Source organism: Sphaerodactylus townsendi, linkage group LG16 (genome assembly GCF_021028975.2).
Source record: "Sphaerodactylus townsendi isolate TG3544 linkage group LG16, MPM_Stown_v2.3, whole genome shotgun sequence".
NCBI classification, from domain to species: Eukaryota; Metazoa; Chordata; class Lepidosauria; order Squamata; family Sphaerodactylidae; genus Sphaerodactylus; species Sphaerodactylus townsendi.
In genome coordinates, this window is record NC_059440.1 from 27,226,633 (window position 1) to 27,251,913 (window position 25,281).

At 45.9% G+C, this 25,281-nt stretch overlaps 1 long non-coding RNA gene across 2 annotated transcripts; it reads right to left on the bottom strand.

Annotated features, from left to right (window-relative positions):
• Positions 1–257: 257 nt before the first annotated feature.
• On the bottom strand, positions 258–24,592 carry LOC125446042. Of its 2 annotated transcripts, none has more exons than XR_007246357.1 (2): positions 24,526–24,592; positions 258–882 (listed from the first exon to the last, which is right to left on the bottom strand). It is a non-coding gene; the product is annotated as an uncharacterized LOC125446042 (long non-coding RNA). The 2 variants fall into 2 exon arrangements; XR_007246356.1 differs by lacking the exon at positions 24,526–24,592 and adding an exon at positions 2,883–2,964.
• Positions 24,593–25,281: the final 689 nt, after the last annotated feature.

The following is a 25,281-nucleotide window of genomic DNA, read 5'->3' on the forward strand; positions in this document are numbered from 1 at the left end:
GCTGACCTGACAGCCACTCTCCCAACAGACTGCGACAGATGTTTGCAGCTGGCCCCCCCAAATTCCCAGTGATGCTTTTGGGGGAAGGGCTATGTAATTTTAAAAACAGCAGAACTCCCAGGAGCAGGTTATACGAGGCAACAACTTGAAGGGATAAAAACGTTCCAGCTCCTCTCAAGAACGAGGAAGAAGCTAGCCACTGGTTTGGTTGTACACAAACGGGTTTTAATTTTAATTGAATCTCAAAGGCAGCTGAATGAACCACCAAACAGTCTTTAATAGGTTAACAGAACTAACAAAAGCAGAAGAATGTCTTCGCCCACTTGTTAAAAACAGGCAGCAAGAAAGGTGTGCGTGGGCACCCATACTCACATGGGCACCACGTTGGGCATCCATGTTCTATTATAGGTCCCTTCTGCACATGCAGAATAATGCAGTTTTAATCCACTTTCACAATGGTTTGCTAGTGGATGTTGCTATTCCGCACAGTAAAATCCAGCTGCAAAGTGGATTGCAAGTGCATTATTCTGCATGTGCGGAAGGGGACCGAGTGGCTCTCAAAAAAATACCTGTTAACTTTTGCTTGGGTGATAACATGGCAGCGCATGGACAGTTTCCCTCTTTAAATTACAAAAACGAACTCTGCAAAACAAAGTACGATTCTGCTGCTGGTGCTAACCAGACATGCCATGCCAGTGCCAAGATGGTGTTTATTCCAGCTGGTGGTCTGGCTCCATTCATACAAACCCAGGCCTTGCCATGGGAACCGACGGACGTCTCTTCATGCCATTGACTGCTTGCTTTCCTATGATGGCTTGGCGCCAACTCTTCATTGGCAGGAGGCGATGTTATCTCAGTGTGAAGATCTTTGGCAGCAATTCTCTAAAAGGAGAAGAAGGAGGTAGGGGGAAAATAATCATTTGGAGAAATCTATTTATATTCACCAGCGAAAAAACGCACACCCAGTTACGGGCAAGAATAGAAACGTTTGCACGGGGTACAGTCGACTGCTCTGAGTCCATCAAGGATTCCTCTAGAATGCTTAGATCTTGCTGTTGAAGGCACATCTTTTCATGCCAACAATCGGTTCTTTCTTGCTATAAACTCCCTATTGTCTTCCCGAGGTTGGCGGACAGCCACTAGTAGCTATTTGTACATTTATGGACGGCATCTGTGCCCTTTCACACGGAGGAGAAGCTCGGCCTGGCTGGGAAGGAGGGAGGGGACCAGCGTAACTTAATTTATGATCCCCTCTAGGCATAGGCTCCTGTTCAAGGCGAGTGGCATATGATTTCATTTGGAGCTGGGAGGTTTTGTGTAAAGGAAAACAGAGCTCTCTGCAAAATTGATGGTGTCCTCTTTGAGCCAAGTTTACAACACGTCTGCATGGCAAAATAGTCCCTCTGTCTTCCAGTTTCCAAGGGGGCCAAAACAATTTCACGTCTTCCATCTGAATGCGATGGATGAACATAGAGTGTCTTTGAATTACTTTGTGTGTGTTCTGAGGGTGGTAGATAAGAATGCCAGTCTTCTGGTGGGTTATACCTATACCATTCTGCACCAATAGCTGGAGGCTCTATCGTACCCAATATATTAAACAAGGTTTCCTAAGCAACTTAAATGATTAGTAATAATAACTTTTCTTTCTTCCCCTTCTAGGTATAGTGAGAACTCCAAAAGACTGTAATGCTGTTCACTAAATGAATTTTTTAAAAAATCAAATACTTCAGTAGCTACAAAGTTTGAATTTGAGTTATGGAAGCATGCCTGTTTGAGTTCAATATTTCGTATGTAAAAGACACAAGACACTGAAGTGTTTGATTTTTGTGACATTTATTACATAAACAGTATTACAGTCCTCTGGCTTGCGATCGATATGCAACTGGGCCTAGAAGGAAAAAGAAAGGTTATCATCACTAATCGTATAAGCTGCTTAGAAAACATTGTTGAATATATTGGGTTTGATAGAGCCTCCAGCTACTGGCTCAAAGGGGTATTAATATAACCTATTGGTGCACCTACCCACTGATTGCTACGGTGAGTCTCCAGGTGAGACCTGGGGATCCCCTGGAACTACAGCTCATCTCCAGATGGATGCATTGTGAAGTAGACTCTGTGGCACTCCCCTGCTGAGGTCCCCGTCCTCCCCATGAAGGGGCACCGTAAGTTGGTTGTGACTTGATGGCACAAAAGGGAAAGAAAATCCTACTCAAAATTTGGCACAAAGAAAGTGAAAATGATGCAAACATAAGATTCGGTTCACCCAAGGAAGAAGCAACAGCCAAAGCAGAATATTCGGCAAAGATGAAAGATTCGAAAGCATCCCTATTCGGCAGGAACGAAAGATTCGAGATCATCCCTATTCAGCAAGAACAAAAGATTCGAGATCATCCCTATTCGGCAGGGACGAAAGATTCGAGATCATTCCTATCTGAAATCAAAGAGGTGAACTAGCAAGATTTGGAAAGCCAGTACTATACAGTTGCACAGTCCAAGGATGCCCGGATCATCAGGTAGACTGAAGGACTGCTCTGCTCTGCTTGCGCGCCGAAGCACTGCCGCCAACTCTGCACAGCGGGCCGCATTCGAAAGAGTTCTTTGTGTCAGAACAAATCCTCGTCCGCTTCTTCTCAATCGGAGATGCTAGCTGTTGTCTATGCAGATTAGCTTCCCTGCCGAGGAAGCGCAGGCCCGTCAAGAGGGCTGCTGGTACGGCCATGTTGCCCTGGCTCAGCTTCAAAAGGAAATCATTCTGCCGGGGGGTGGCTGGGGGTGAGGGACAGGCCAGCCGAACGCACCTGGCACGAGGCGGCCTTACTGCAAAGGTTAGAAAAGTGGTTTCCTGTTGTCGATGGACAAAGAAGCTATTTGTAGTTCAATACCTGCCTGAGAGAGAAAGAGCTCGATTTTGAGATAAGCGTTTAGCAAACTGGCTTCTTTCAGGGCCGTTCCCCTTTCCTCGGCCCCACATAATTGTTCCTCAGGACGACATCCAAGTCTTTCAAGTCCAACGTGGCCTTTCCAGAATTTGCCGCTTGGCACCTTCATACTCTTGGAGATGAATTTGGTTTCTGTGGTTTTGGGGCGGGGGAATGACAGGCCATAAAGATACAGTCAAAACCTATTGAAGCCCAGCCAGGTTCTTTAGATCATCCACCCAGAGCAGAAAGCCCCTAGGCAGAGGCCGCTGAAGGGGACTGTGGCCAACAAGGTGAAACAACAAGGCACTTTATGGGTGCTGTCGGAAATGGGTGATGTATTTCTTCGGAGTTGGAAACAGGAAGCAGGAACTAATGTCGGTGAAGATAACATCTTTGACAGGATACCTCTACCATTCTTTTCTGGTGGGCTGTACCATGACGCTGCTTTCTACCAAATCGGGCCATCCATCCATCTAGATAAATCATTAAGTCTTTATTATGACCAGCATAAGATTAATAACAGCCCAATCTGGACCTCTCTGGCGGGTGGGGACGGCGCTGCTATAGGGCCATCCTGCTGCCTCCAAAGTGCCGGGGAAGCTCCCCCCCCCAAAGGAAAGCACCAGCCAGCTAAAATCCCCCATTGAGGATGATGTACTTATGCCACGTTTAGTAATAATGCACTTTCAATCCACTTCCAATGCACTTTGCAGTTGTTCGGAATAGCAAAATCCACTTGCAAACAATTGTTTGCATTATTCTGCATGTGTGGAAGGGACCTTAGACCCTTCTTCCGGAATCACTTTGTGGTTTTTGTCGTGAAGGGACTTGGGGAGATTGTGGAGGAGTCCAACTAGATTAGAGCTTCCACTTGGAATCTGATGTGATCCTTGTCTAGGAACGAGGCTTAAAATAAGAACCTGTGAAAAAAAAATCACAGCACGTCAGCGTGTTCATGTGAAGGACCACGTGGTCCCTTCCCCAATCTGTAGCAGCAATGCATTTCGTGGCTGCATCCCAGATCGGGATACAGCACAAGATTTTAACAGGTCACTGGCGGGGCAGATTTAATTTGTCAGGTTATTGTTCCAGTTCTCGGATGCTGCCGCGACAAATGTCTTGGTTGTGTCGGGAAGTGTGGTGCGATATGACAGATGCGCGAGCGACGTTTGACTCTGTTGGGTGTTCTCCAGCAGTCATAAATATGAGGAAACCCATGAAAGACGTTTCCTGAGACCAACAATTGTATACAAGATGAAAGAGATAACGGTGAAGGGCGAGTAAGCAATGCACCTTGGGCATGGAACATAATGTGCTGATATGCCTGGGCATATGCACCCTAGCAGACTGAAAATGCCTTCTAATTACCGGAAATGTGCCCAAAAAGCCCAGAAAAAGGTATAATAGATTTGCAACGTTTAAAAATCATAATGACCTTGATTCCTGCCCCCTAAAAAAAGGCTACCACCAAGCCTCAGATAAAGAAAATGAGCTATTGAGAACAAGTAGTAAACATACTACAAATACGCAGTAAAACTCCATGTGTTGTAAACTATCTTGCATCTACTGCTTCGCAACAAGGGTCCGTAAATATTTGAAGAAATAAAATTAATAAATAAATGTTACTTATTTAGTATCACACAGACTCTCCGAGAAGCTTGCGAGGGGAGATGTAGGTTCCCTCCCCCATCCCATTTTATAGGAGGAGGAGGAGGAGAAGAAGAAGAGTAGTTTGGATTTATACCCCCCTTTCTCTCCTGTAAGGAGACTCAAAGGGGCTTGCAATCTCCTTTCCCTCCCCCCCCCCCCACAACAAACACCCTGTGAGATGGGTGGGGCTGAGAGAGCTCCGAAAAGCTGTGACTAGCCCAAGGTCACCCAGCTGGCATGTGTTGGAGTGCACAAGCTAATCTAGTTCCCCAGATAAGCCTCCACAGCTCAAGTGGCAGAGCGGGGAATCAAACCCTGTTCTCCAGATTAGAGTGCACCTACTCTTAACCACTACGCCACTGCTGCTCCTTGTCATGCCAGTCCTGACCCTAGCAGGTTGCTTTGCTCATTTCAGAGATGTTTTTTCTTATTGCAAATTCCCTACAGAGCCCAGATGACATCAAATAAAATTTCATAGGTGTTGGGTCACTGCCCATTACACTGTCTTCCTCTGGAGCCAAATGTCATGTCCAAGCATTTGACCTTGGAAGTCTGATACCACATTATGTTTCAGATCCTTATCACAAAGTTCATACATCTCTGTAATCCCCATCTTGATGGCATGAGGAAGGTAACTGAAAAACCCATTTGCGGATTAGGAAAGAGAGTCTTACAGGACGCCTGCCAGTTTGGACTTTTGCTTCCGTTAATGACAAATAAGGGCTTTTAATTCCCAGGACTGCAAATACTTTTGAAAAGCCTTGTCCAAATTTAGCTATGCAAACAAACTGCGCTTCGGAAATCTTCCCTTGTGTTGTTTAACTGGCAGCCAGATTCAATATTTACCCAGGAGACTGGGAAAGGCCCGCTGCAGATGGCCCGATTGACCACAGGATACCAAACACGCAGAGGGGTTTTTTTTAACCTCTTTTGTTCCTCTTACTGTTTCATGATAACACATAAATAAATACAAAAAGAAACATCTTTGGCTGAAACTCTTAAGAAACGGGAATCGCATCAGGGGGCTCAGAGACAAACTCCGGATGTTGTGAAGTTCATAAGGGCATCATAGTATTTTAGTATCAAACCTATTCCCTGTGAATTACTGCTTTTTGCCTGATAGGCATAGGAAGGAATCTTAGAAGAGGTATTCTTCCATTTTTAGAAGCGACATTTTCCTTTTCTTCCCTACAAGAGATATAACGACCGTTTCCCTATCAGAGAAGACGTTTTCCCTTCATCCAGATGAAATAAAGAATGATAGAAGAGGCATTCTCCCTTTTTTCCCAAATACGAAGATACAGAAGAAGAAAAGACATTCCCCCATTTTAGAAGGAGAAGAGGCATTCACCCCATTTTAGAAGGATATAGAAGAAGAGCCATTCCTCTATCCTGAAAAAATATAGAAGAAGAGCCATTTCCCCATTTTAGAAGGATGTAGAAGAAGAGGCATTCTTCAATCTTAGAAGGGTATAGAAGAAGAGGCATTTCCCCATCTGAGAAAGATATAGAAGAGTAATTCTTCCATCTTAGAAGGATATACAAGAAATATTCCCCATTATTAGAAAGTTATAGAAGAGGCATCCCTCTGTTTTAGAAAACTCAGCTCCCCTTTGCCCACACGCAGGAGGGAGTTTTAGAGGAGGTATTCCTCTCTCTTAGGCTCATTCCGCACATGCAGAATAATGCACTTTCAAACTGCTTTCAGTGCTCTTTAAAGCTGTGCGGAATAGCAAAATCCACTTGCAAACAGTTGTGAAAGTGGTTTGAAAACGCATTATTTTGCGTGTGCGGAAGGGGCCTTAGAATGGGCATGTTTTCCACACTTTCTCACACAGAATGGATGCATGTTCTAAGATTATACCTGATGCAGCACAATAGCAACTGTGGTGGAAATGCCAAATAAACTTTAGAGAGATTTAGGTTTCCATGAAGCTGGAGTTTACCTTACCAGATATTCAGTCTTTTCAAGCCATAGATTTTTGTCTCTGCTTCTCCTATAACCTGCCTGTTCCCAGTCGGGCTTCTCCCCTATTCCCTCCCTCTTTACTGGCTAATCTGGGTCTAACTCTGACACCCAGTCCCAGAACTTCTTATTGTTTAGATTAAATGTTAGCAATTGAGCATGAAACTTGTTTCCAGCGCTGCTTTTTATGAGCCCTCCGGAGAACTGGCCCTTGAGTCGGAATGTTTGCATGCCGACCTCTACGGCAGTAAATCTTTCCCTGATGGTTACTTTGTTCTTGGCAAAAGTCATGTGGTTCTAAGCAAAACTTTTCAGCGCCAGACCTCAAGAATGTAAATTGATGTCTCTGTTGATAGATGATCAATGGCAAACTACCGTAAGAAAGGCCTTTTGATACCCTACTTTTGCATGTCGTGAAATGGGTCCAATGTCGAGATCTGCTTTATAAGATCAGTAGAGGATCATAGACTTTGTAGGCAGAATGTCTTAATTGTTGGCATCAGTTGCTTTATAAGAAAAGATCTGAGCTACAAATATTGGGAATACCTTCTGCTTGTGACGTTGAAGAGCTGCAGGAAGCAATTAAACAGAATAGACTTCAAGCATAAGTTGAGAGTAGGTGTAGGGGTAGGTGTTGGGGTAACACTTGGGGTAACAGAGTAGGGGAACTCTCTCAGCCCCACCTACCTCACAAAGTATCTTTTGTGGGGAGAGGAAGGGAAAGGAGTTTGCAAGCCACCTTGCAAGACTCCTTACAGGAGAGAAAGGTGGGGTATAAATCCAATATCATCATCATCATCATCATCATCATCATCATCATCAATCATCATCATCATCATCATCTTCTTCTTCTTCTTCTTCTTCTTCTTCTTCTTCTTCTTCTTCTTCTTCTTCTTCTTCTTCTTCTTCTTCTGTTGAGCGAGAACACTGTGTCTCACTTCAACCACCTTACAGGAAGTGGTGGGATCCAAAAATTTTAGTAACAGGTTCCCATGGTGGTGGGATTCAAACAGTGGCGTAGCGCCAATGGGGCTGGGTGGGGCATGACGGGGGCGTGGCCGGGCATTCCGGGGGCGGGGCATTAATAATTTCTCTGTTACTGTAAAAAAAAAGTTCCTAATTTCCAGCTGGTATCTTTCTGTCCATAATTTAAACTCATTATAGCAAGTCCTATCGTCTACTGCTAACAGAAACAACTACTTCTCCTCTAATTGACTGCCTGTCAAAAACTTAATACTTTCAAATACTTAATTTTGTTTCTAGAAATCAAAAGAAGGATACTTTCCTTAAGCAAGGAACTTTACCATATTACCATATTACCAACAGGGAGAATTATCCCGTTTTCTACCTTCGCTAACCAGCCACATAGGAAACAACAGGACTTTATGATTTTTGGACCTAATGGAATTTCTAATGGAAAAGCAGACCCAATTAGTAACCCCCTCTCGGCACACACAAATAATTAGTAACCAACTCTCGGGAACTGGTGAGAACCTGCTCGATCCCACCTCTGCTTACAGGGTTATTGTGAGGACAGCATGGGGGACATCGGGGGTGTGTGTGTGCGTGTGTGTGTGAAATCACCAAGTATAGTACCCTGAACTTCTGCAAGGAACAGAAGAAGAGGAGGAGTTTGGAAGGAGGCAAAGAATTGTGAAAGCCAGGTAAAGAGAGAGAAAATATGGAGATATTGGCCAGCTGAGATCATACTTAATCTTGGAGGAGAGATTCATGCATGTAGGTGGGAGAAGAGTCCTGTTTCATTCCCTGCAAATAATACCTCATCAGTCCATGGCTTGTAATAATATAATGGTAACCTGGATCATTAGTTTAACGACTTTGTTTGATCGCACAGCGAGTTCTGCAGCAAATCACAAAATGACAGGGCAGCCCTCAAGCAGTGAAAGAAAATAAGATATAAACAGAAAATACAGAGACAAAATGCATCAAATAGCGGCAAAATGACCGCACATTCTATAGGTAAATTCGCAAGGTAGTAATCATCCAATAAATATTCCAATAAATATTATATCACAGCTCTTCTACAGTTTTTCTGATGAGCTTGACTCTATTTTTTAGGGTCTTTTTCTATTATGGTTCTTGATATTGTTGAAAAAGGAGGGAATTAGGTTTCTGAATGAAACAGACTGTGGCTCATTCCGCACATGCAGAATAATGCACTTTCAAACTGCTTTCAGTGCTCTTTGAAGCTGTGCGGAATAGCAAAATCCACTTGCAAACAGTTGTGAAAGTGGTTTGAAAACGCATTATTTTGTGTGTGCGGAAGGGGCCTAAATGTATCCAGAAATCCTGCTCAGAATCAAGAAACTGTTGATGTTTACAATTATTTGTCTATTTTATTTATTTGTCTAATTTTAGAATTGGGTTTTGTCTAATTTGTCTAATTTTAGAATTGGGTTTTGTGACATTGGGTTTTGTCTAATTTGTCTAATTTTAGAATTGGGTTTTGTGACAATCTTTATTGGATTATTGATCTCTATATTTATTGGAATATGTATTGGATTATTACTACATTGCGAGTTTACTTTTAGAATGTGCAGTCATTTTTCACACAGTTACAGTCAGGCGAGTTGCTACTGGTAGCATTTTGTCTCTGGTTTGGTACCTTTGGTTTATATCTTATTATATTTCATTATAGTTCCCTTTACTATTATTAGTAGCCGTGAGTATAGTGTTTTGTTCTGTTGGTTTGGTCTTTGATCACTGTATTCTGTTAGAGGCAGTAAAGCCCTCAAGTAATGTGAGGTTTTTGCTTGCAATGCAAAGCTATGGATATTCCCAAATTCCTCATTAGCAAGAGCTCGTCTGGTTTTCTGGTTGGTGGGAGGGGGAAGCAACTAAAGGGGAAAGGATTCATGATAAAAGGATTATAAAAAGATTCATGGTGTGGAGAGATTATTTTTTTCTCTCACACAAATACTGGAACTCAGGGGCAACCCAATGAAGTCGCTGGTCAGTCCCTTCAAAGAGAGACAGAAAGGGAACATTTCCACATACATTATGAAATGAACAAGTGGAACTCCCTACAAGACATTGCAACAACCACTAGAAGGCTTTTAAAAGGAAATACATGAATGGAAGCCATGTTTCCCAATGGCTATTGGCCATGATGGGTAAATAGAGCCTCTCTGTTCCCAAGCAGTATACCTCTGAATGCCAGTTACCAATGGCCACTGCAGCAGGAGGGTCCGTCTTCTTATAGTGGACTTTTCAGGCTATCTGCCCAGGTCCGATGAAGCAGGACTCTTCTGATGTTACATTCTATCGTGGTTTTGTTTTGGATGGTCTTAAATGGCTCAGACAGGCATTGTTTTGGGACATGAAAGCTGAGAGATAATTTTTCTCAGAGTCTGGAGTGACCTTGGTGACTCAAAAAGGTTCCTTTTTCATGCCCTCGCCCCCACCCGGTGAGCAAGGGCCCCAACTTAGGTCAAGATTAAAATAGAATGAGAGGTTTGTTCCTGGCCAGCTGGGACCGGGCAACGTGGGCCGTGTGTCTGCCCGGGCATGCAGCGTCATGGAAACGGCATGAAGTAAGAGGCCTCCAGGGAAGGGGTGCCCAGCTATAGCATCTACGCAGACCTTGGAAAGTGCAGACGCAACAAAAAAGTTGTTAGCGTCAGGTGAATCATGTCCTTTGGATAAAAATGGTCACTGAGTTTCCCCTTGGGGTCTGAAGCACTATCAAATTGTGGCCAAGATTTCAGGGCGTCTTGGCTGGTTCAAGATTCGGGGAACCCTACACTGCGAGGGCTCGGGAAAGTTTTGGAAATCATTTTACCCAAAATCTTGTGCGGAGGGCTTACTTTCAGCTGCTCCGCTGTGAACAAATTTGAGCCTGGAATGACTGGAGAAAACGATATCTGTTGAATTACTGGCTGGTTAAAGGCACTGGACTTCTCACTCCCCCAAACAAGTTACCAACCACTCTTCATCCCTGATCTGTTTGTTTTGACCAGTTTTGGCTTTGTTACAAATCCCAATGATCTTGGGTGACCTGAGTACCAGACAGAAATTCAACTGATGGAGCCTTTTAAGCTTGGAGCGTTGGGGGGAAGCTGCACCTGTTGGACTTCTGTTCTACGACCATTTAAAGAAGCCGGAGGCTGGCCAGCTTATTCACCAGAGCAGTGCTCAGAACGTGAATGACTGACGAACTTTGTGTCTCTTCCAGTCTCCACTGGGTGGATTTTTATAAGATCCAGGGGAAATGGTTGTCAGTGTTTTCAAATTTCCCTTGGCACAGCCAGGAGCCCAGCTGAGAAGGAAAATGTGAGGAAAATGGTTAAAAATAGAGCACCTTTGGACAGCCAACAGTGCTTTCTCCCCCATCCCTTGAATTGGGCATTTTCTATGTCTCTGCAAAACAAAAATTGGGAGCAAAGGGTTTTTTTCCCTAACAGCAATGCCCATCCAAATACTTTGTGAGCAGGTGAGTATCTTGCAACATTCAGTATTCCCCGGTGTGGTGTAGTGGTTAAGTGCAGGTGGATTCTAATCTGGAGAACCAGGTTTGATTCCCCACTCCTCCACCTAAGTGGCAGAGGCTTATCTGGTGAACCAGAAGTGTTTCCACACTCCTGCATTCCTGCTGGGTGCCCTGGGGCTAGTCACAGTTTTTGGGAACTCTCTCAGCCCCACCTGCCTCACAAGGTGTCTGTTGTGGGGAGAGGAAGGGAAAGGAGCTTGTAGGCCACCTTGAGTCTCCTTACAGGAGAGAAAGGTGGGGTATAAATCCAAACTATTCTTGTTATCCAATCACCAGAGAGGTTCTTGAGTGAAGCCTCTCCTACGCAGCTGCCTTGAAGTTTCATTTGGGTAGGTGGGGGCATCAAATAATGGCATTAGAAAAGGAGCAAACTATTTACAGACAGAACAAGCACCCCATAGGGATGCAAGAAGAGCCTGGGATGATGAGAGCAATGGTCCAGTTTTCCACAGTGCCAAGCAGATACTTCCACAAGCACGGGCCCCAACTGTGCCCTGTGGTTGCCCACCAGAAACTAGTTTGAATGTCAACCGTGAAAGCCTTCAACAACACCTCTTTGGCCCCTTCCGTGCATGCAGAAACATGCATTTTCAATCCCCTTTCACAATTGTTTGCAAGCGGATTTTGCTATCATGCACAGTAAAATCCATCTGCAAAGTGCATTGAAAGTGGATTGAAAGTGCATTCTTCTGCATGTGCGGAAGGGGCCTTTCTCTCTTTTTAAATGGCATAAAGGCATTTGCACTGCCTGCTTTGGGTCTCGGCCAGCAGTTAAGAGAAATGTCACCCTGGGCCGTTGTTCCAGCCAACCTTAAATGTCATCCATGCTGGATCCGAGAACTATCTACCATTCCGTTAGCATGGACGGGGAAGGTCTTGGTACCCCGCAGTGGAAAAGCTGAACAATTCGTGTTTCTTTCGTGTATAAGCGACTGTTGTTCCTCGGCCAGCTTGGGTCGCTTTTGGCCTCAAAGGCAGCGAACAAAGAAGTGTGCCGGCTACTCCACCCACCTCCTGGCGGATGACGCAGCTTGTAGAGAGGAAGTCTTGGCCACAAACCGGTGTGCTGCTTCCTCCAGCCAAGATCTGACTGGGTCTTGGACATTCCTTAGCAGCGAGGCACGAAAGACCTCCAAGGCCATCAGCCTAACCAAGACTAGCTCCTGCTCACCTCCTTGTGGGAGCCTAGTTTGCTCTAAATATTTATCAGACAAAAAGTTCATGTTGTCTTTTCCCACGGCTGCTAAAGATGCAGCCTCTTGAAAGGGGAAAAGACAAAGTGGGGGGGACGTAGCCTGGCGTGTAGCCCAAGGAGAGCTTTCTGGACTTTGGCTACGTGTTGCAATTGATTCTTGCGTGGAGAATTCCATCCAGGTTAGAGGTTAACCCTCAGCCAGTTACATGGGATCGATTTCAGAACCTTGTAACATAAGAACTAGTTTCTGGTGTATACCATAGAGTTGCCAGCCTCCAGACCAAGCTGGAAAGCAGTCTGTGTGTTACTGAAAGAAATGAAGGGCTCTAACAGGAAGCAAAGTCCCGGGTTCAAGTTCCGTTGCTCCTTTTGAGCTGATGTCAAATTCAACTCCCACAGACGGAGGCTGTGTCCAACGGCAAATATTCTTTTATTTGAAAAACAAAATCTGTTTCAGAAAAGGCTGTGGAAAGGAATGACACTAACTCCTCCTAATAACAGGGGAAGCGAATTGCCACCAAACACCCACGGCCGACTTAATTATACAGCCTGGCAGGTTGCTAATTGTTCTCTTAGTGATGGGTGGTTTTGGAAAAAAAGTAATCTTGTCAGGTGAATGAACGCGGTGTTTTAATTTTTAAATTAGGTACAGATTTTTTTAATACAAGAGAGACTGAGACCCCTTCCGCACAGGTAGAATAATGCACCTTCAATCCACGTTCATTGAACTTTGCAGCTGGATTTTACTGTGCGGAATAACAAAATCCACTTGCAAACAATTGTGAAAGTGGATTGAACGTGCATTATTCTGCATGTGCGGAAGGGGCCTGAGAGAGAAGTGTTGTCAATTTCTGGTTGGGAAATTCCGGGAGATTTCGGGAGTTGCAGAGTTTGGGGGGAGGAAGGGACTTCAGCAGGAAATAATGCCACAGTGCCCACCCTGCAAAGAAGCCATCCTCTCCCAGGAAACTGATTTCTGTACTCGAAAGATCATTTGTAATTTCAAGAGCACTGGTGGCTGGCGTGGCTTTGCCGTGGACCCGTCACAGAGAAAAGTATTGTAAGTTTCCCAGAGATAACTGCCTGGTTTCTACATGAAAATGTGACACCGGACCAGAGGGGCATTTGATCCGATTCAGCAGGGCTCCTTCTATGTCACCAGGAGAGTAAATGTGAAGAAGAGGAAGAAGAAGAGGAGGAGGAGGAGGGAGGAGGAGGTGGAGGAGGAGGAGGAGAGGAGGAGTTTGGATTTATATCCCCCCTTTCTCTCCAGTAAGGGGCTTACAACAGTGGTGGGATCCAAAAATTTTAGTAACAGGTTCCCATGGTGGTGGGATTCAAACTGTGGCGTAGCGCCAATGGGGCTGGGTGGGGCATGATGGGGGCGTGGCCGGGCATTCTGGGGGCGGGGCATTCCTGGGCGGGGCTGTGGCAAGGACGCAGCCACTGCGCCGGTCCTTGGGCAGGAAACGAATGCACGCAGGCGCAGGCTGCCACGCACGCTGGTGCACCTCCTGCTAGACTGCTTCAAGTTCTGCGCGCTACTGCTGAGAGGAGGGGCGTAATTAAGGCAAAAATCACGTGGCAAAATCACCAATTAGTAACCCCCTCTCGGCACACACAAATAATTAGTAACCTACTCTCGGGAACCTGTGAGGACCTGCTGGATCCCACCTCTGGCTTACAATCTCCTTTCCCTTCCCGCCCCAAAACAAACACCCTGTGAGGTGGGTGGGGCTGAGAGAGCTCCGAAGAACTGTGACTAGCCCAAGGTCACCCAGCTGGCACGTGTTGGAGTGCACAGGCTAATCTAGTTCCCTGGATAAGCCTCCACAGCTCAAGCGGCAGAGCAGGGAATCAAACCCAGTTCTCCAGATTAGAGTGCACCTACTCTTAACCACTACACCACGCCAGCTCTCCAAAGGGAGTTTGGTCCCCAGCATGTTTATAGACCTCACCACCAGTAAACGTTTACACCTTTACAGTAACTGTGGGCCTCTTAACTGAACTGGAAAATTACAGCAGAGGCGGTATCCCCGTGTCGGGAGCCAAGGTTCCAAAGAAGAAAAATTGTGTTTTCTTTCTCTGCATCGTTCCAGCGCAGCTGAAGTTCGGTCTGTGATGAAATCTCCGTGATGGATAGGATGCGGGGGCTGGAACAGTTACCTTGTGCTCGACACACACGCGGATAGAGGCGAACTTGGTCCAGGCTCGAGGGCTAGGATTAATTACACCATTTCAGTGCTAAACTCACACTTGCTGCTCAGCGGAGCCAGAATGTAAACTACTGAGAGAAAGCTGAAGGAATGCACCCTGTCAGTCTCTTGAAGAATAAGGAAAAACAGTGTCAAGTTGTTAATTCCAGTGGATGGGAAAGAGAAAGTTGGACGTATTGGCTAGCCCTGTAGCTTCACATCTTCCCACTCTCCATCCCATAATATTCTTTCTGTGCAAAAGAAAGGGAGTCCCCCCCCCCCACTCAAACATAATACTAGAATTCAGAGTAGAAGAAGGGTTTGGATTTATATCCCCACCCTTTCTCTCCTGTAAGGAGACTCAAAGGGGCTTACGATCTCCTTTCCCTTCCCCTCTCACAACACCCTGTGAGGTGGGTGGGGATGAGAGAGCTCAGAAGAACCGTGACTAGCCCAAGATCACTCAGCTGGAGTGCGTTGGAGTGCACAGGCTAACATAGTTCACCAGATAAGACCACAGCTCGTGGCAGAGCGGGGAATCAAACGCAGTTCCCCAGATTAGAGTGCACCTGCTCTTAACCACTACACCATGCTAGTTCTCAACAAGAACAGGTTACAGTGGGCTACTCAGGGTGCTAATGCACCTTTATATGATGTGGGAATAACTTATGGACCTTATGGAGTTTTGAATAAAGTAATGCTGGATGGTAGCTTCAGTCCTGGGGGACCTCAACCCCACATCAAAAGCAAAAGCAGATTTGTCTCTGCCCAGGAGATGTTACCCTCACTCTGATTTGGCTTCAAGATGCCAGCATGGAACCAAATCCGATAGGTTTACTGAGGATGCCGTGTAGCCAATCCTGGTTTGGCTTTGTGACATCATCCCGCTCAATGATTGGCTGTTAGCAGGATGATGTCCCAAAGCCAAACCAAAGCGAGGGCTTTCCTGTCTTCCTTCCGAATGGGGAAACGTTTCTTCTCTGTGGTGCTTCAAGCAATCACTGAAATAAGAATGATGTGTTTTCTGAAGAGGGGATTTGAAGTGGTTTGGAAAAAGCTCCCTAATTTTTCACTCTGTTCTAATGATGACGATTTGCTCTGTATTACTATATGAGATACATGACAGACCTACATCAGCAACAACGGAAGAAGAGTTTAGAAGTTTATCTCCCATGTCTGGCACCTGCCACTGAACTATTCCTTCTTATCGCACAGTAGATATCAGATGGAGGAAAATCTGCTTGAGCTACTGACTGCCTCTGGATCGCTGCCCAGTGTTTCTTCTACACACAGGGAAACTTTCCCAAGTATAGAAAGGCAGACGCTAATAGATAAGAGTACCCACAGTTTGTATTTTAAAAGAACTAAGCTTCTAAACAGCCAGTGTGGTGTAGTGGTTAAGAGCAGGTGGATTCTAATCTGGAGAACTGGGTTTGATTCCCCGCTCCTCCAACTGAGTGGCAGAGGCTTATCTGGTGAACTAGATGCATTTCTGCACTCCTACATTCCTCCTGGTTGACCTTGGGTTAGTCACAGTTCTTCAGAGTTCTCTCAGCCCCATCGTCTCACAAGGTGTCTGTTGTGGGGAGAGGAAGGGAAAGGAGCTTGTAAGCCATTTTGAGTCTCCTTACAGGAAAGAAAAGGGGGTATGAATCCAAACTTGTTCGAGTTTAGATACCTGTTGAATTTGAGAGAAAGGTTGGAGTTTGCCTGCATCTGGAAAATCTGTGCTTTAATTTATCAGGTGTCTGTTGTGGGGAGAGGAAGGGAAAGGAGCTTGTAAGCCACCTTGAGAGAAAGGTGGGGTATAAATCCAAACTCCTCCTCTGAAGGCCCTCTTTTTGTTGGGAAAAAATATTTCTCCAACACTGCTTCCCTTTCTTGGAGAGCTCGCAGTAAAAGAGCCCTTGCCCTTGACACGGCAAACGACATGGTCTTCTTGCAAGACATCCTTGAAGCCACCCAATACACAATAGGCCTGGGGAACATTACAGGCTAAGTATACTCAATGTTAGCAGCTCCAGCGGCTTCAAAAGAACCAGAGACAAAACTGCAGCAACGGGCGCACAAAAGATAAACAGCCGTTTCCCTAGCTGTGAATCAAATCAGAGCCTTGGAACGCGGCAGGATGAATTGTTCTGAAAAACCATCTTATGACGCACATACAGAAAACTGAGTAGGGAATCTCAGAGGTGGGAACAATTTTAAAATAATTTGTTCTTGGGTAGGCAGAGTCAAGGAGCAATCTAAGGGGTACAGCCAGGCTATAGGGAGGTATTCTGAGCAAAGCATAGGAGCCTGCCAAGTGAAATGTAGCCGCACAAACCTTTTAAAACATTTTGAGGCAGGAAATGAAACGTTTCCTCTGTGGAGGTCTGCATTGTTTTTACCCCAAAATGTTTTATTTCTAGCCTCAAAACGTACTAAACGAATCCCCTTTTAAAATTATACTCCAGTTGAAATGTTTTGAAAATGTCTTAAGGTTGGACTATCAATGGACTATATTTCTCATGCTTCTCTGCTTCCCCAGCTCCATTTTCCCAGCTCAACCTTGTACCCCTTGCCTGTTCATTTTCAGCATTTCTTATTTTTAAAATTATTTTTTTTTGGGGGGGGGGCAATCTTTGAAGCATCAAGTATATGAGGATTAGAGAATCCAAGTATGAAATTGTGAAGTACTGATGCATCAATTCAATACAGAACTCAAAAAAGAGGGGAAAAGTCATGTAATGGTAGCCATGAATCCAGCGGGGTGTAGTGGTTAAGAGAAGGCAGTGGAGGCAGAGGCTTATCTGGTGAACCAGAAGTGTTTCCGCACTCCTACATTCCTGCTGGGTGACCTTGGGCTAGTCACAGTTCTCCCTGAACTCTCTCAGCCCCACCTACCTCACAAGGTGTCTGTTGTGGGGAGAGGAAGGGAAAGGAGTTTGTAAGCCACCATGAGTCTCCTTACAGGAGAGAAAGGTGGGATATAAATCCAAACTCGTCTTCTTCTTCTTTGTCGTTTCGAGGGGTGAGTACAGACATGCATTGTTGCAAAGGTGGGGGATTGAAAACATTTTAGAAACATTTTCGGTGATTTTTGTAGAAAGGGCTATAGTGTACATGAATCTATGTTTAATATCAGATTATAATACATAACTCTCTTCTTGTAACTGGAGTCAAGTCAGCCTTCTCTATACAAGTGGACCCAATGACTCTGTGTAGTAAGAGAGGGGAAGGGTTAAAGGTGTTTTACCATCTAAAGTAAACCTCCTCTCTTCTGTTTTCTCAACAGGCACGGAGCCAAATCCAACTCCCTCTCATTCCTCTGCTTTGCTTATTACCTGCTATTTTACAACATGCCTAGGGAGGGAAGGAACAGACGGCCTTGAATTCATATATATACAATTCGCCCCCAAATATTGTAAACTAGGAATCGGGAGAGAGGTGAAATGTCAGGAGAAAATGCTACTGGAACATGGCCATACAACCCAGAAAACCCACAACACCCTAGTGATTCCGGCCATGAAAGCCTTCGACAATACATTTCTAGTTGTCGTCGTTTTAATATTTGGAGGCAGCTGGTGTTTCAAAAAAAATGCAGGAGCAATAGCAGTGCTGAGTTTTTAGGAATGTTCGCCATATTTTGTCCCCGAAAAAGACTCAATAACATCTCTGGATACACTCTGGTTAACAGCTGGTATTGGAGAAGGCTTCTGGAAAAGTTTTGGAAGAAATCAAAAGGACATCTGGCCAATTCCTCCGTCACCCAGTGGGACAGCCCAGCATGAAACAATATGTATAATTTGGATACATGCATAGTTAAACAAACAAAGGAGGACATTTTGCCTGTAAAGTGGAATCAACTGCATGCTCTTATTATCCTATCTGTTCCACGGAGATTGCATCCAATGAGTTAAAGGCCTGCCGTACCTGACAAAAAGCAGAAATCTGGCACACCTTGATTGTAAGACATGTCTAAAATAGGATTTTTAAGCATTCTCTCTCCTAACAAAGCAAGCCCAAAAGGAGTCATAGAATCATAGAGTTGGAAGAGACCCCAAGGGCCATCAAGTCCAACCCTCTGCAATGCAGGAACACTGTAGTCAACCCCGCAGGGTCGTCGCTAAGGAATAGGCGAGACGCGGAGGAGGTTTCATCTGGCGGAGAGCGTCAGCAACAGGAAGCGCGGGATTTCGTGATCCTGACAACTCTCCCCTGTGCTGGTCTCTGGCACCTTTTATTAGGGTTTCCTTGTGGGCGTGTAAAGGAGGTGGGTAGGGAGATGAGCGGGAGACCGGGAGACCTGGAGATCATCATGTGATGCATGATCTCACCTGGCTGCTACGTGCGGAGAGGAGCATCAGCGTCTGGGCCTAATCCTCACCTGGGGGCAAGACCATTGTCCCTGCGCCCGGTGACTGAGCCAGACAGTTCATGACCCATGACTCATAGGGGGATGAGGAGTGGGGGTGCGGTGCGACCAGAAGGCCGTAGGTCCGTTGGCGTCCCAACGTTCTACCACGGTGCTGCTGGGTCAGCAGTGCATTACTACAAACACATAATCAAAGCACTCCTGACAGATGGCCATCCAGCCTCTCTTTAAAAACCTCCAAAGGAGGAGACTCCACCACACTCCGAGGTAGTGCATTCCACTGTCAACAGCCCTGACAGGCAGGAAGTTTTTCCTGATGTTGAGGTGGAATCTCTTTTCCTTCACCTTGAACTCATTACTCCTGGTCCTAGTCTCTGGAGCAAAGGAAAACAAGCTTGCTCCCTCACCAACAAGACATCCCTTCAAATATCTAAACATGGCTATCATGTCACCTCTTAACCTTCTCTTCACCAAACTAGACATACCCAGCTCCCTAAGTCTCTCCTCATAGAGCATGGACTCCAGACCTTTGACCATGTTGGTTGCCCTCCTCTGGACCCTTTCCAGATAGGACGGCACGCTGAACTCTATGTTTTAAACTAACTGCAGGTTGGGGATGGGGAGGTTTTGCGTGGGAGCCACTTAGAACACATTTATGCTTGCCAAATGCCAGCTGTGTTTATCCAAAAGACTAGCAGAGGGATACCTTTATTAGAAACATCCAAAATACCACAAAAGCAGTCTAAATATTAACAATTTCATATAGACTTGATGGTCTTCCTGGCACTTCTCAAGCGTATCTTGACTGTCATGAAGGCTAGAAACTTACTTTTTAAAAAGAGACCGTGCCCGGATTCTCTAGAAGCTGGATTCTGATACAGGCATCGGCTTCAGAATCACAGTGCGGATCAGCCCCAATAATATATTGAAGCCAAATGGCTTAAAGCCAAATGACAAAATAAAGATTTACACAAGACTAATGCTGTTGGCCATGGCTTAAATTTTCTTCAAGACTAGCCTTTGCACATAAATGTAGGAATTCTTCAATGGACTCAAAAAGGTCTAACTCTTTTTATGATGGCGCTTTTAGCTGAGTCCTGGGAAAGTAGACCCCCGGGGCCCCTTCCATACCTGCAGAATAATGCACTTTCAATCCACTTTCACAATTGTTTGCAAGTGGATTTTGCTATTCTGCACAGTGAAATCCAGCTGCAAAATCCATTGAAAGTGGATTGAAAGTGCATTATTCTGCACGTACGGAAGGGGCCCTGGAGCCGTTACAAACGTTGGCAGGATTGTGTGGAATGCTTCCTATTAAAGGGTTAAAATACCCTCTCCAGTTTCTGTGTTTTCTCTCTGTCAGAGAGGAGCGCTTGATAGAGCGTTGTTGGCTTTTGTAATATTACTGTTCTGAATAAAGTTAGCTTGGTATTGACTCTCTGTCTGAGCCTTGTCTGGTAGCTGAGCAAGGAGCTTAGAGAAATAAAGCTGGATTCCCTGGGGCTGGCCTTGATTGCATTACCGCATCTCCTGCGTGATGGTTTCAGAGTTAAACAGGAATATCGAGCAATTCGGTAACCAGCATTGGCAGCAGGAGCCTTGGTTTACCCTGAGCCGTGCGCTCCTGACTGAGCCGTGTGTTCAGGAGAGGTTGCCGACCCAGCCTTTAAATAAGAGGACTTGGTTTCTGAAAACAAAATCACTTTGCAGGGCAGCGGGTGGCTAAGGCCTCTTCCGCACATGCAGAAAAAATATACCTTCAATCCACTTTCACAATTGTTTGCAAGTGGATTTTGCTATTCCGCACAGTAAAATCCAGCTGCAAAGTGCATTGAAAGTGGATTGAAAGTGCATTATTCTGCATGTGCGAAAGGAGCCTAAGTCTCCTGTAATATGTCATGGCGAGAATCTGGGGCGAGATCCACAATCGGACAATGGTGGGAAGGGCAATTTGGAAGAGTGGCTACAGTGCTACAGATCCTGCTTTGGAGGCATAGGAAACCGGGAGGATGAAAAGGACCATTAAAATTGACAGCTAGCCTAGTGTAGCCAGAGACTTCAAGGCAGTGTGTGGCAAATTCCTTAGGGTTGCCAACCTCCAGCTAAGACCTGGAGATCTCTTGTAATCACAACCAAGCTCCAGACAACAGGGATCAGTTTTCCTGGAGAAAACGGCTGCTTTGGGGCCAATGAATGGGGGGGGGGGGGGGCGTCTGGGAAGGGATTTCAGCAGAGACCTTTGCACTCTGTTTGGCCCTGAAGGAAAAGAGCTTGAGATAGAAATGAGGTAAAGGAATAATGGTTGGAGGTCTGGAGATATTGCAAGTAACCTCCGCACTACAGAGACCAATTCCCCTAGAGCCGTGGTGGCGAACCTTTGGCACTCCAGATGTTATGGACTACAATTCCCATCAGCCGCTGTCAGCATGGCCAATTGGCAGGGGCTGATGGGAATTGTAGTCCATAACATCTGGAGTGCCAAAGGTTCGCCACCACTGCCCTAGAGGAAATGGCAGCTTTGGAGGGCGGACTCTATGGTATACCATAGATCCTAGGAGAAATGGAAGTCCTAGAGCAGGGGTAGGGAACCTGCGGCTCTCCAGATGTTCAGGAACTACAATTCCCATCAGCCCCTACCAGCATGGCCAATTGGCCATGCTGACAGAGGCTGATGGGAATTGTAGTTCCTGAACATCTGGAGAGCTGCAGGTTCCCTACCCCTGTCCTAGAGGGACATCACATCCCTGCTGAGTTCTCTTCCCTCCTCAAACTCCACCCTCTCCATGCCCCATCCTGAAATATCAAGAATTCCCCACCCCACAGTCGACAGCTCTAATGGGAACACAGGTGGTTGGCTGCCACAGACATGACTTTCGCCAGTCTTTGATGAGCTGCAGACAGCCCAGCTTGGCAACCGGTGGGCATTTCTCTGACTGTTGATAATTTGTACGAACCAAAAGCTCCATCTCCGCTGTTTTTCATGAGCCTGCCTCTGGATACTTTCCCGTCTTGGCAGGTGTCTGACGCAGAATATATGGATGGCTGCTCGAGCGTCAGTCTCCCCTTTCGGGGATTCGGAGAAAGAGCTTTTTTTCTTTTGTTGCAAAACTGGAGTGAGACCAGATGTACATGCCAGCCTTTCTTTCAGGCTTCCCCACTAAGAACAGAGCAGTGGTGTGTGCGTATTTGTGTATGGAAAGTCAGCATTTACATTCTGGACTGGCTAAGCATGATGCTAACCCCCCTACCTTTGACGGTTCGTTCACCCGCCCTCTGCACCCCCCTTGGCCAGCAAATTGGCCAGACACATGAATAAAGGCAGATGGCTGCTCTTGTCCCTTCCACGTTGACGTTCACACACAAGCAAAGCTGGGTCCCCTTTGGCGGCAGGTTGCCAAGCAGTTGCCAGCTTCCAGGTGGCCCCTGGAGATCTTGGAGAAAATGGCCTCTTTGGAGGGTGGACGCTATCATGCATTATATCCTGCTGAGGCCCCTCCCACTAACTCCGCCCCCCTCCAGACTCCACCCACAATATGTCCAGGTATGTTCCAACCCAGAGCTGTCAACCTAGTTAAGAGTATGTTATACAGCGTCATTCCCATTTTGAGCCAGCGGGGTGTAGTGGGTAAGAGCAGGTGCATTCTAATCTGGAGGAACCGGGTTTGATTCCCCGCTCTGCCGCTTGAGCTGTGGTGGCTTATCTGGGAAATTCAGATTAGCCTGTGCACTCCAACATATGCCAGCTGGGTGACCTTGGGCTAGTCATAGTTCTTCGGAGCTCTCTCAGCCCCACCCAGCTGCCTCGCTTGCTACCTGTTCCTTTAACTGGAGGAGGAAGGGACTGAACCGGGATCTTTTCACACACAAGCAGGAGCTCCACTGTAAAACCATAGTCCAGTGGTGGGGAACCTTTGGCACTCCATATGTTATGGACTACAATTCCCATCAGCCCCTGCCAGCATGGCCAATTGGTCATGCTGGAAGGGGCTGATGGGAATTGTAGTCCATAACATCTGGAGTGCCAAAGGTTCGCCACCACGGTGCATAGTCCCTCCAATAGACTGCACCTAGAAAAGAAAATGAGCTTTGAATTGGACTACTCTGGACTGGGTACTCTGTCTCAGAAAAATATGTTACTATGGTTAGCTGAGAGGCAGCCGTGGAGAAAATTCGATGCCTCCGCGGTAGGATGTAGTCCCAAACAAATATGAGAATTATCAATCATTTTTATGCACTGTCTTTGCCGAAACCATTATTTTGTGCTTTATTGAACACGGTATTTTGATACAAGAACATTTACAGCTCATCAACTGGCTATCGAACGGATGAGGAAGCAGGGCTAGGTAGGCACTAAGACCCAGGTGGAGCATTCTACAACAAAGAAGGTCCGGCATGTTGAATTCTGCGGCGGAGGAATATACAACCCTACTGACATCTTTTTCGGAAACAGACCTATGGTGGGGATCAATTTCAAGAGAGTCTCAGCATTATCCCTGAACCAATCTGAAATTATCACTCATACGTATTCCTGTAAACACTTTAACCCTTTGGGGTTCATTTCCCCCTCGTGTTGACTATTCAGCAAAGTGTTGGTTACGTCTGTGAAAACAAGCGTGGGATGAGCAGGCCGAACAAATAGCGTCTTACACACATGGAGTTTTTGTTTTCCTCATCCTGGACATGGGAGATCTCGACCAGGGAACTGATTCCAGGAATGATATCATGAGCCAGACGGAGTTAAGGGAAGTGAAGTGTATGCTAAGGGAAGTGACTAATAGTCCTCTAGAGGAATTTGGGGTCCTCTTGATGTTGAGATGACACATCTGCTCTAGGTAGCAGCTGTTTCCAGACCATAAAAGCACATTGTTTCTAAATAATCCATCATTTTAAGAGGATCGCGGCAAGCTCATTGTGTATGACAATGATGCATTTGAATATAAAGCTATTCTAGGAAATAAGACACAAGGTCGCCCGGATCATTATTACAGGGGGACATTTTATTCTTAGCAAATTGGCCTCAGACTGCCTTGGACCGCACAAACACAAACGGCAGACATTTGTAATTCACAACTATCCATATCGGATAACAACTGAACGAGTTTGCACATCAGAAGCAATCTGACCATGCTAGCAAAAATTAATTTTCTGCCCCCACATACACCGACAACCTCCCTGGGAGATTTGGATCAAAAGCTACCCACGCCCTCCCCAAAATGGCTAATTATCTACAAGACCTTCTCAGCAGTGGCACGGAAAGTATTAAAACTACCCTGCAGAGAAGTGCATTCTTGACCACCAGAAGACAGGGCGAAGAAAGGGCAGGCCCAGAATTGATCCCTGTCGTTTTTAGGTTGGGACAGGCACAGAACTGATCCCTCTCCCTCACTTTAAGTTGGGGAAAAGGCACAGGACCGATCCCTGGGGGTGGGGGGTCTATATCCGGGTAAAAAGCAGCCTGGGGGAAGCAATTCTGATGGGAGAAATGACTCATAGAGGGGAAGAAAAGCTCCCCTAAATGTAAATAAATAGAAAATAAATAGAAAATGTCCAGTCCTGAGCCATCTCTCTCTCTCTCTCTCTCTCTCTCTCTCTCTCTCTCTCTCTCTCACACACACACACACACACACACACACACAGATGCAAAACATTGACAATATAATTTAGAATAATTCTGAATGCTTGATGAAAAACAAACTCCCCCCCTCCCCAATTGCCTGCAGGCACCACTTACCATTTGCAATTCAATTTCTGACACAGACAGAGGCCCGATTGCGCAGTGGTGAGCTGCATGTACAAACACGTCAACACGAATGCAGTTACGTCTGCATGAAGAGCATCCTCGGATTCGGGGGGGGGGGGGAATACAGAGGGCAGGAATTTTAGGCAGCTGCTAATTTGCAACGAGGTGTTTCCCTCAGAGTGCCCTTTCTCAGAACTAGTGCATCTTCTAGCAAGCTTCTCCAGGGGTGATTGAAAATGCTTCTATGAGTCCTATAGGGAGGTGACGGAGCCAGAGCGGTGTGGTGGTTAAGAGCAGCAGACTCTCATCTGGAGAACTGAGTTCCATTCCCACCTCTTCCATAGGAAGCCTGCTGGGTTCTCTTGAGCCAGTCACAGTTCTCTCAGAACTCTCTCAGCCCACGTGGAGCCAGGCAGCAGCAAACCACCTCTGAGCGGGGTTGCCATAAATCAGTTGTGACTTGAAGGTGCGCACGTAAACACAGGGGGGTAAAGTGTCATCTTTTGTAGATTTCAACATTCCTCTCCTAGTTGAGCACATATGGACTTTCGGGGTCAATTTGGAAGCATCTGCCCTGTTCTATTAGCTCAGTCTGGTCGTGGCGCACCTTTGAAATCTGATTTTCAAAAGGCAGAATGTAAGGTGGATTTAAGCTCTTCATCCAAGCTGTTTGTCCTCCGGCATCCCTAGTTACAATTCACCTTCTCTCTGGCACAAACAGATCCATGGATCTTTCTCCCTATGCCA